The sequence below is a fragment of the Balearica regulorum genome, chromosome 10, assembly GCF_011004875.1.
Source record: "Balearica regulorum gibbericeps isolate bBalReg1 chromosome 10, bBalReg1.pri, whole genome shotgun sequence".
Classification (NCBI taxonomy): domain Eukaryota; kingdom Metazoa; phylum Chordata; class Aves; order Gruiformes; family Gruidae; genus Balearica; species Balearica regulorum.
This window is the reverse complement of record NC_046193.1, coordinates 7,729,782-7,741,621: the sequence shown is the minus strand read 5'-3', so window position 1 is coordinate 7,741,621 and position 11,840 is coordinate 7,729,782.

Here is an 11,840-nt window from a genome sequence, read left to right as displayed (position 1 = left end):
TTGATTTTAGAGAGGGTCAGTGGCAGAGATACTCCTGAAGATCCCACCCTCTTGTTCCCAAATCTCCTGGGGTTAGACCCTTAAATTCCTCAGAAGCCCCAGCCAGATAAACAGCTAGATCTTGTGCAGCCTGAGATGACACTCAGACAGGTCATTTGTCAGGACACGCAGAGGGGGCTTGGAGCTCTGTAGCTCCCCCAGCAAATATGGTGCAGGCACTCGCCCATTTTCCTAGGAGAAAGCATGAAAATGGAGCTGTCAGTCTAACCACTGACACCCAGGAGCCTAAAGGTAGGTGGCTGTCACCGTGCTCTTGCGCAGAGGGGGCTGTTGACAGCTGGGGCACGAGTCATGCCAGGTAAGAGTACCAGGGTCTGCCTCACGAGGAAGCCAGTATGCTCAGTCTGTACTGGGGAGGATGTAGCCTGAGAGGTGACATTTCCTGGCACTCTTCAGAGATTCGCATATAAACACTCTTCAAGCATGCAAAACACAGCACTTGAGAGGCTATAGATAGAGCCTGCTCTCTTCTAGGAAAATTATCACCCACCCCCAGTGAAAACGATCCTAAAAGAACTGCAAGCCATTTCTGAAGAGCTACTAGCAGTCTTACAACTCAGGCATTCCCAGACAACATATAGGGATCAGGGTCCTCAGCCGATTAATTTTGCATGTTCAAGGGAGTTCAGGGGGACACTTTTTTTTTCCCCCCAATACAATCAGGAGAAATGACTTGCCTGCTTTTAGAAGGGCTGGAAATTTTCTTTGAAGCTTCCAGAGGAACATCAAGCTTTTTACGAGAGAGACAGAGACATCTTGGCCCCCTACCATCAGGGCACTTGTTGGAAGGCGTGGGGAGCTCTGGTTCAAATCTGTGGTCTGGACCAGACCCATCAGGCCCAATGTTATATCTCCTCTCAGCAGATAAGCATCAAAATCATCTGGTTTTGAGAAAAATTCCATCCTTTGCTGACAAACAGTAACAGATTCCTACAAAAAGCCTTTCTTTCAACCAACTGGTATTTTATGAAGGAATCCCCAACCTGTTCAGATTTTTTTTTTTTCCACTTGAAAGCATATGCCAAAAGCTGGGATAGATCCTCACCTGAACACCACCATTTCAGCAGCTGCACAGGGCCAGGCCTGAGCCAATGGGCTGAACAGAGCAACAAAAATTGATGCATTTCTTTGCACCAAGCCTAAGAAGAAGCAGAGGTTCAAGAATGCCAATGTGTCAAAGCAGTGTCTCTCCACACCAGAGGACAACCCAACATTTTTAGATTTAGAAGGCCTTCAAAACATACCTTCCTGACACTTGCTCATCAGCTGATATATTGCACCAAGGGCCAGCCTGACTTCCTGCCATCAGTAACACAGCGCTGTCAATGTCTGGGCATCTGTATCACTTGTCTGGCTGGTCCTTCTACTCTTGAAGTACCTTCTCACTTTGCAGTGAATATTCCTGTGAAAAGCCCTCTCAAACACAGAAAGGCCATTAAAAACTATTGATGGAAAGCAAAAAACCCCAAGTGTTGCTGTTTTCTGTCTGATTTTTGTATGCAACTGATTATTGTAGCAATGTAAATATGAATGAATACAAACATGAGACCCAGAAGAGAATGGAAGTTGAGCTTTGGCATGACCTTTTGTTGCAAATCAGCCTGCCCACCCTGCACTTGGTGTAAAAGGAATTACTGGTGTGTCCATCTTGGGATCACAGTAACATTTCTGGGGACCTCAGTGGAAAGGAGATTCCAGAAGCTTAAAGCTGAGCTGCTTCTGCCCAAAGGGAATGTCACCCACTTAGCAAATGCCAAACCCTTTGCTTCAGTGCTGGGAACAGAACTCAGAACGGGCAAAAGCTGGTATGAAGGAAGCCATGGTTGTGGCGTTGCTTGAGACATGTAACTGGGAGAAACTGGGCGATCAAGTCAGAAGAATTATAGCTTCCAAATGTGTATCGTCATCTTGCTAATTCCCAGCTCTCCCCTGCTCCCTCCTCTGCTGACGCTCCAGTCCCCATTTCAATACCTGCCAGGTCCTTTTAGAGAGCTGACATTTCCATTCCTGACATTTTCTGCAGCTCCATCTGGGAATTAATGGCCGGATGTTAGCAGCAATGGGGCCGTTTATCATAATTAGTCTCATGAAGCTACTAAGCATCCAACTATTTTTCATCAGTGCCGAGGAAAAACTGCAGAATCCAGTAGACGAGACGGACGATTTATTTATTGATTGATTTATTTTGGTCTGTCAGGATGCAGCTTTAAAGTCTGCCGAGATGAGCAATGCTTCTCGGAGGCAATGACGACAGTAGGGCTGGCTTGCCTTGGGTGCACAAGCTGCAGAGAAGAGGCCCTGAAACCCCTTGAGACAGTGAGGAAGCATTTGTTGTCCTACATCTGCTCTACCCTCCTGCTGATATAATATGACAACTTGCAACAGGTCGAGCCCTGGTTGAACAAGCTCAGGAAGAGAAAGTCACTAGCTGCACAATGGCATCATGAGTGAAAGCCATCTCCAGGCATGCCTTTTCTTCTCCATCAGGAAAGCAAATTGAGGATGCCATTGACTCTACAGCAGGTGGCACACAGACCAGCAGCTCCAGGACGGTCATTTGGCTGGGAGTGTCAGGTCATCCTTGGACCTTAATGCTAGAAGGAGGATGTTGCACACAGCACATGTGCGTCTCACCTTCCAGAGATGCTTGGGAACAGATGAAGCTCTTTTCCTATGTGTCATCCCACTCAGAGCAAGGTGAAGTACTAGCTTGTTGTTTTCCTTCACCAGAGGACTAGCAGTGAAGGACAGGAAGGCAAAGTCTTGTATACAAGAGAGATCAGACTGAGTCCCCTGTGGGTAGGGGAAGGCCCTTGAGAAGGGCTAGGGCTCACCATGAGCCACCTACTCTGGTGGAGATAAGGCCCACACTGTAGTAGCTAACACCTGCTGCAGTCTCAGTCTAATTTTTTAGGGACCAGTGCAATACACTGTCTGTGTTTCGGTGAGCTTGGGTACTCAAGAAGCATACCAGAGCCCATGCTCCTCTCTGGGGATAGCTGCTGAGATCCACCAGATGTGGATCTGTCCTGATGGCTGCCCCTCTGGGCAAGGAGCCTGTGCTGGTTTCAGTAGCTCTTTGACCATCTTGCAAGCCTTGATGACTATCTCACAAGTGCTGAATGGGAGGAGACAGAAGACCCCTGCCAGGGTCAGCTGCCTCGTACTGCACTGCTCTGCATGGCTTGTAGCTGAAGTTGGAGCTCCTCTGCCTGCAGCTCCTTTTTCTCTAAGCAAGAAATGACAATTGCAAGGCTACATGCAGCTTCTGCCCGTTGCAAGGCATGAAGGCCTTCAGGGCTCCTGGACTCAGTGTTGCCCTTCCCTCTGTTCCCACAAAAACTCACAAAGTCTTGCTACAACCCATACACCTCAGTGCTCACCTGCAGCAGACCCACCTCCTCTCCCGCAGGCTGATTATCAAGAGCTTTCCATCCCGAGGTTTGCTATGCAAACATTGAACATTTGTGTTTAAATATTACACTCTTCTGCTGATGTGAAGCTAGTAATTACAGCCAGATGGGACCTGGCTCACAGGCAGACACAGGGCCTACACACTGCTGGGTGGTAGCTTTTTTTTTTTGCAAAGCCATGTGGCCGACCACCAGCAGGAATATCAGAAGACCTGAATGTAATTAAAAACAATGGGGGGGGAAAAAAGGGGGTTTCTAAATATATCATGCAACATATTCCAGGTGAGCACTAACTGTTGCTGGCTGCAGTGCCTGGCAGCCTCCATACTATACCTGGGACATGATCCAAGCCAGCGTGCTCGAGCCGTACATCCCTCCAGGCACAGCCTGATGGTGACATGCACTGATTTGGTATTAGCACCTCCTGCAGTATCAACAGGGGCTGATCCTGCAAAGCCTTCCTCAACTGAGTAAGAGCTCTTTTTGCACAAGGGCTTGATCCAGCTGTACTCTAGTCCATCAAAGTGACCCCAACAAACGCATCCCAGTGCCACCACACTGCTAGCATAAGCTTACATCTGCTGCTGCCTCCTCACCTGCTAAGTTGAGAGATCATCTTGACATGCCTGCACACATTTCTGCCTTGCACAAGCTGCCCAGGGTAGGAAATACTTCATTTTCTACCAGCTCCAGGATTTCAGGTCTGATTCTGTTCAAGGCAAAACAAAAGCATTGTAGTGAGTGGTGGATTTTTTCCTCTGAATGATAGTCCATATTAATATTCAACATCTGACTGTATTTTTAATAGATAATTCTCTCCTCTATTGCCTCTCCCACACACATCAAGCAGACCCAAAAAGTAAGCAGGAGCACACCAGTTTGAGCAAATGCCCCAATGCTTGCCCTGCCCAACATCTGTGTTATGCGTATACACACACACCCAAGTGCCCAGGAAGCAAACCATCTCCTTGCCCCACAGACCTGATCAAACTCTGGCAGCTACAGCAATACAGATAACAGCCACCACCTGAAAGAGGGGCTAGTTCTAGCTCATCAAGCACAATTTAAGTAGCCCCGGTAAAGGAACCATTGCAGGTGACACCACTCCAGGGGAAACGAGCTACAGCCCTTTCTCTGCAAATCAATCTCCATTTTCCCATGGGCTGGTGGCTCCCCTTCTTTGTAACAAATACTCTGGCATACTCTGAGGATGCTCCCAAGCCAAGTGGTGCAAAGCCCTGGCCTGGTCTCCTGCCCAAACAGCCAGGGATATTTAATTCCCTGGGACAGTCAGCATTGCCCAGCTACCTGCTCACCCATCCAGATGTCAGAGGTGTCCTGCAGCCAGCCTGCCGAACAGGAGCCAGTGTCTCTGGTTACAAGGGAAAGAAAGAGAGAAAGCAGCAAACAGGAAACAAAAAACCAAACCAAAACACAAAAACCAAAAAAAGAAGAAGGATGTCTAGGAGATGTAATAGAAATCATTGTTTTGTGAGAAACAGTAGAGCCATAGCAAACACATGCTGTCACTTGAGACAAGTGCCAAGCCCTGATGGATTTCCTGAGGAAATCAGGATCACCCTTGGTGAGAGGTGGAGAGGGGGAGCAAGTAACACGCACAGGGAGACAGTAAGCTCTGAGACATCCATCCAGGAGCCTGCACCAAAGCTCTTAGACCCCCTCCTCTGAAGCTGGCCGACCAGAAGCCTGTGGCCATCTGATTCATGTTCATGCTTCCTCTGCTACCCTGATGTCACTTGTCTGCCACCTCTCTGAACTGCTTCTCCCTCTTCCTGTGCTGTGTGGGCCTCCAGCTTCCCAAATCTCCCTCAAAGGACCAAGAGTGGAGCTTTCCAGGGAAGCTTATTTCTGCTGTCATATACCCCAGGAGAGTGTCATCTGCCGGGAAGGGAAGGGCTCAACTCCTCTCTGCTTTCTGCACCCAAGAAGCAGAGCTTTGGCATGCCATTACCAACCCTCGCAGTAACCTTATCTGACACTGTGTGGATCTGTGGAGGCTGTGTCGTGCTACTGTTGCCTTCATGAATAATGGATCCCCCTCCACCTTCCCTCTCCTCTTCCCTGTTAGATCCCATTTCATGTTGGGCATGTCTGGTATGTTCTCCGTGTCCCTGGGCTTGAGCTGAGCACTCTGATTCCCAGCTTCAGTTTTCCCCTTTCCCAAGGTGCGAGTGATACACAAGAAGACACCAGGAAAAGTTCAAGTGGTTATTAGCAGAGGCATGAGTGGGATGTACCTGTTGGGTTTTGTAGGGGTTTAAGGTATTTCTGTTTCTTCCCGTGAGGCTGTGAAGCTCGTATTGTCAGGGTCCTGAGGGCACTAATAGACTTCAGTGGCCCTGACCAGCCTCACCTAGGGTGTCCCCCTCCCACTCTGCTCCAGGAGCACCATATAATCTCAGACCTGGACCCCCAGTTCTTGCCTGAGGTACCTTATAGGTGTACCCATCTCCAGTCCCGTCTCTGGCTCTGCCTCCTGGATGGACTTTAGACCCATGTTGTAGCCTTGTCTTCAGTTCTGTCTCTGGCCCTTTTGCTCCTAACAGGACTCCCTGGCTGGACCCTGGAGCTAGTTCATCCTTTCACCTTGTCTGGCAGTGTCTGTGGCCCTTGTTACCAGCACTTGGCTCTGCCTGCCAGGTTCAGATGCTGTGGGGCTCTGCCCTGACTGGTGAGGGCACTGCCTGTACTGGGGTCACCTTTGGCTCCTGGCTTGCCTTCTGTTAGGGAACAGCTGATTCTTGCTGTTCCTAGAAACTTATAAGCTCTCCTTCTCTTCCGGAATTTTGCATTTTAAACATAAAAAGTACAGCTGCAGGAAAAAAATTCTGGTTCTAAAAAGTCAAGTCTCTATGGCTAGAAGGAACACATCTACATTTCTACGTGTTTTTGGGGCGAGAGGAATGTTGGGGACCACTTCTGCAATGCAGTCTGGAGAAATTAATTTCCCTTTTTCCTGGAAATACCCAGCTTTATTCAGCTTTATCTGGTAAAGACCAGTATTTTAGCTTTGTTCCTTTTCAGAAGCCCCAGGCTCAGCAGTGAGATTGCCCTGATTTTAGCAGGGAATACGCTATGGTGTTTAGCAGCATCGTGGGTGTCTCTTTCCTGAGGTCCTGCTGCGGTAGCATGGTGACCTGAGATGAGCACTCAGTTGAGTTCAGCCAAATCTCTTTTGAGTGGCTTTGTAGGGTTTGCTGGTATGAAGGCCTGTCAAAGCTGTGTGTTGATCCCAGCTCATTGCCTTTCTCCTTTAGAATAATCATCCCAGGTTGTGAGAAGCGCCAACTTACATGTCCTTATGTGGGGCTGTGCCTTACCACTGTGTCTTCTTCTGCCAACCTCACCAGCCCAGTCCTATAATCTCTGCCATCCTCGCTTTGTGTTGCTGCCCCTGCAGATCCACCCCCTCCTGGGGTTTCCATGAGGAGAGCCTGTGTTGGCTGATAGTTCAAAAAAGAACGGTGAGGATCTGAAAATCAAAGCCGAGGGACAGAAAAAAACCTGCAACCAGGAGAGTGGAGTCTCTGCGATTCAGGTGAAAGTGTAATGGTTACAAAGGGAAGGGAAGAAAACAAGGACCTCAGTAAGAAACCCCACTGCCAGAGGTGCTTGGAAAGCCACAAAATCAGTTGCCTGGAAACTAATGATGCCCCTAGTTATTGTCAGCAACAGGAAAAAGCCACAAGTGCCATAATTTAGGCCACCGCCACTGTCTTTTTCTCTTGACTGAATGGAAGAAACAAAAAGAAGAGTCTTTTCATGTTCTGTGGGTAGCAGGTGTCACCTTGCCCTCAGCTCACAAGGGATCGCAGTGCCGTTGCATCTGGATGGTCAGTTCCCATGGCAAAACTCATGTCCCAAAGGTTAGAGGCTAAACCATCTTCTCCCATCCCACTGACATCCTAAACTTCTGGTTGTCAGAAGCCTGAGGAAAGGGTCATCTCTCCTCCAAGCACCCACCCATGGCTGCCAGCAGGAAGAGTGCTAGGGAAGGTGAGTCTTCAGTCTGACCCAATATGATGAGTAAACCCAATTAAGGTATTCTGAAAAAGGATCGGAAAATGTTTCTTCACATCCTCCGTCAAAATTCAAGCTTCTGTTGCTGTGCCTATCTTATTATAGCAGATAGCAGCTCCAAACACCTAAAGTAGCCTTAGAGTTTGCAGAAGATAATTGAACAGGAGAGACAACTCCATTGTCAGCAGGGTCAGAAGTATTAGTTAGGGCTGCTTCATGTTTCCCACTATAAGACCAATTTTTCAGCTGCTTAGAATTTTGCCCAACTTAATTGTTTTCACTGAGTTTTCTCTATAGGGCATCTACTTCTTAAGTTTGGGGGGAGTATATGTATATATTTACTCTGTCACCTTCTACAGCTACTTAAAAATCATAGAATAGTTGAGTTTAGCAGGAACCTCTGAAGACCATGTAGTCCAACGGCCTGGCTCAAAGCAGAGTCAGCTCGAGCAGGTTGATCAGGACCACATCTCGTCAAGTTTTTAATATCTCCAAGGATGGAGACCCCACAACCTCTCTGTGCAGCCAGTTCCAGTGTTCGATCACCCTTACGGTAAAGTTTTTTGTTTAATGTTTAAACAGAAATTCCTGTTCTTCGCAGCTCTTGCCCTCCCTGTGGAATATGCCCAAATTTGGCCAAAATAAAAAACTCTTTGGCAAAAAGAACTATATAGGTGACTATTACAGAACAAAACATGCATGCATATACACATGCAAATTGACCAACGACCAATCTGGTCGCAGCATGAGAAATGCTAGGTCAAAGTCATTTACACAGACCTTAATTTTTTTCATTGCACAGCTTTTTTAATTTTAATGTTAATTGCACACTTGAGCTATTTTCCAGAGGACCCCAGTTCATCCTGCACACAGGACAAACCTTGCATGGTTAGCAAAAAGTCTGACAATATTTCGTTGTCACCGTGTTGTTCAGTGCGTGAAGCCTTAGGCAGGATTTACCGCACCTTAGTCAATCACTGCTAGGGAGGTAAGAATATTAGTCTCCTTCAGTTTTTCTGAAAGCCAGCTGCCCCACAGCAGACACCTGGAAAATGAAGCACACACCAGCGTGGAAAGAGTTGCTTAACCAAGCTGCTGCACGAAGAGCAGCTCTGTGCCCGGGTGGCAGCGGAGGGGTCTGTGCTAACACCATACCCAGGCATCGCACCGCCTTGGCATGCTCACCAGTGCCAAATCATTTCCTACAGCCCAGGATCAAAAAGGGTATCGGTCATTTCAAATGAAAAGAGACTGATATTGTCCAAACCTGGGTCTAGGCAAGTCTGGCTCATCCTAGCCTAGGCACTTTGCATTTGGGGGGGGGGGGGGCGAGTTGAAAATAAAGAAAACACCTCGAGGGTCCAGCTTGGGCAGACGGGTAGAACAAAACATCCAGCATGTGTCCTCCTGGCCCTGGGACTGGAGCCATGTAGCCTTCATCACACAGGTGGCAGCTAATCCCTGCTGTCCACAGCTGTTTCCGTAATCCATGGCGGCACTAACCTGCTTGTCTATAGTCCAAGGAACCTTTTGTCATCAGACCAGAGACCACTGCAGGGACCCCTTTTCCTCATTGCCCCTAGGAGGGGGATTTGGCTTTTGTTTGGGTGAATGCTTTCCTGATTCAGCATGGGAGTGGGGGAACAGGACACACGTTTCAGGAATCAAATCCATTGCAGGAACTGAAAAGATCCTAGTTCCCAAAATGCTGATCCACAGCGTCAAGCGGGGGGGGGAAAGGAAAGAAGGTGAACAAAAAAGAGTTTGCAAGGAGCAGTCCAAAGGCAGATCTGAATTTCACTGGCTGTGGATGAGAGTGGAGCCTCTCCTCCCTCCCTCCCTCCCTCCATCTCCCAGCCCTTCCCTCTTCTGAACACAAGCTGCAAGTCCCTGGGAGGCCCCTAATCTGCTTTGCTGTACAAAAGCCCAGTCTACTGGCTTTCTTTTTCTTTTCCCTCTTTAAAGTTGAAGTGGGGATCAGTTTCCAGACACGAAGGCAGGGAGGGGGAAGGAGCAGGGCGCAAGCAGTCGCTTTGCAAAAGAGATCCTGCGGAAAGCAAGGGCACAGGTGGCTGCAGGTGGGCTGGAGACACACACAGGGTCTTCGGGGTCGTCAAGATCCTTGCTTTCTAATTACTAATCTTTTCTGGTGTGCTTGGATCTCACTCATTCTTGTGTCAACATCACCCATTATTTTATACAGCTTTTCTTCCTCACATGTGCTCTTTCCACCACCCCGGCTAGCGAACCAACGGAGGAGATAACTCCTGCCAGCCTTTGTTTTACTTGTGCAATAGGATCTCCAGTCTCTTGATCATATTCGGAGAATTTTTCTGCACTGCTTCTGGCATGAATTCAGCCTACCTGCCCAGGACTCCTACCCAATGCTAGATGAGGTCTTGTCAGTACTTTGCAAATGCTATTAATAATTTTCTGCTTCTACTGGAAATATCCCAAGCCCCTCAGGTCTCATTCGCCTTTTTGTGCCTTTAGCTCATTGGTGGTTCATAATCACCCATGACTGCTACAACTAAGTTCACCTCCTCCTCCGTCATGTCCAACTGACACACTCCCTGTCTAGCACAAAAAAAGCCACCCCTGTGATTAGTCTTGCATTTCGTGCTGTTGAATTTCAACCCGTCCTGTGTCTCCGCACTCAAGGTTGTCTGCTGCTTTCTGTTTGATCTCCTGTCTCCTCTGCATTCACAATGCCTCCTCCTTCTGCGTCATCAGCTGGCTTAACCTAAGCACTTCCACTTCTTATGACAACATCATTCATGGAGAGAATAAACAAGATCGATCCCAGGATCGATTCCAGAGAAACTCCAGTGGTGAACTCTGTCTAGCCTGCTACTGCCTCTGTCCAGAGGTACAGCTTGTGTACCCGACTTCTATTTCTTCCACTAATCCCATCATCTTCAGTTTAATTTGTAATTTCCCTGTTACTCCATTGAGCACAGCTTGCTGCCTTTGTCTAGAAATTTGTCTAGATAAATTGAGATGAGCAGGCTGTCTCGGCCGAATGCTTTCCATGGCATGCTGAGCTGGTTTTCCTCCAGCCGTTTAACCGTGCTGCCCTGCAAGTTTTGTTCCAGGTCTTTGCACGCTGCTGACCCATCGTACAAACTCCCGAGGCCCCACAGTAAAAAAATAAAACAAAGGAAGAATGGGTATTACGTTCACAATCTTCACTGTGGTTCTTTCTCTTCTGTGAGAGGTTCTGCCTCTGGAAACCTTGCCACCACACCTGCAGTTTGGCACATTAGTTTATTTGGAAACCACAAATACTTGCTTGTCCTGGCTGCAGCTCATCAGTGGATCTGACTTTTGTCTCTTATTTCGTTATACCTTTCGGTCCTTACACTGTCATTCTCTATCTTGCATGTTGACCCTACACCCAGCACTATAATCTCCTCCAGGCTGGTTGGGGGCCACATCACGAACATCTTTGCCGCTCAATAGACCTACTATGTTGAACTGATGCCAGAACGGTATTTCCCCCTGTGTCATAACACCCTTTGTAAGATTTCTCTCAGCTCAGCTTGCCACATTATCCTTACCGTTTCCAGGTCTCTAGACCATCTCTCTTGTCACCAAAACTGGTAGGGGAGGACATCGATCCGGTTGGAACTGGATTTCCCATAGCTGAACTCCTCCTTGTCAACATGAGGCCAACACATCCCAGATCCTGTCCTCAGTCAGGGGCTCAGGGAGCTTTAAGATCTTACATTAGATTTGCTAAATACCATGCCAGGGGACCTGGTAGTCCTGCTTCTTCTGACCCTCAGGCATTGGGTCCCAGATGTTCCCACTGCAATCCAGGCCTGTCAGAGGCAACTTTGATGCTCTCTGGGGACGGACCAAATCCTCTCTAGTGGGGACAGTGCTCGATCTGCGAGTCACCAGCCTTCATCTGGAAGGAAAATAACAAAGTGTGTCCTGATTAAATTGTAAAACCCTCTCCGGCAAGGCACTGAAAAACAGCTTTTCCCAATTTAATCCAACCTGTTGGAGCACTGGGATCCCTGAGCAGGGAGAAAGGGGTAAATCCATCCTCAGTGAACAGAGATGAACGGACTCAGTGAACAGAGGGATGAGTGGACTCCACGTGTGGTAGAGGAGGCCGGGGCAGAGCCCGCGTCCCACCCTGGGCAGGTGGGACAGACCCACAGGAGGGTCACCACTCTGTTAACCTTTGCAGGAGATGCCCTGGGCATCGCTTTGCTCCCTGTGCTGCCCGGGATGCTGCCGGCTGTCTGGATACCCAGCATCCCTGGAGACCGTGCCGGTTGCTCCACCTCACCTGCCCCGCTGCAAACACCAAAA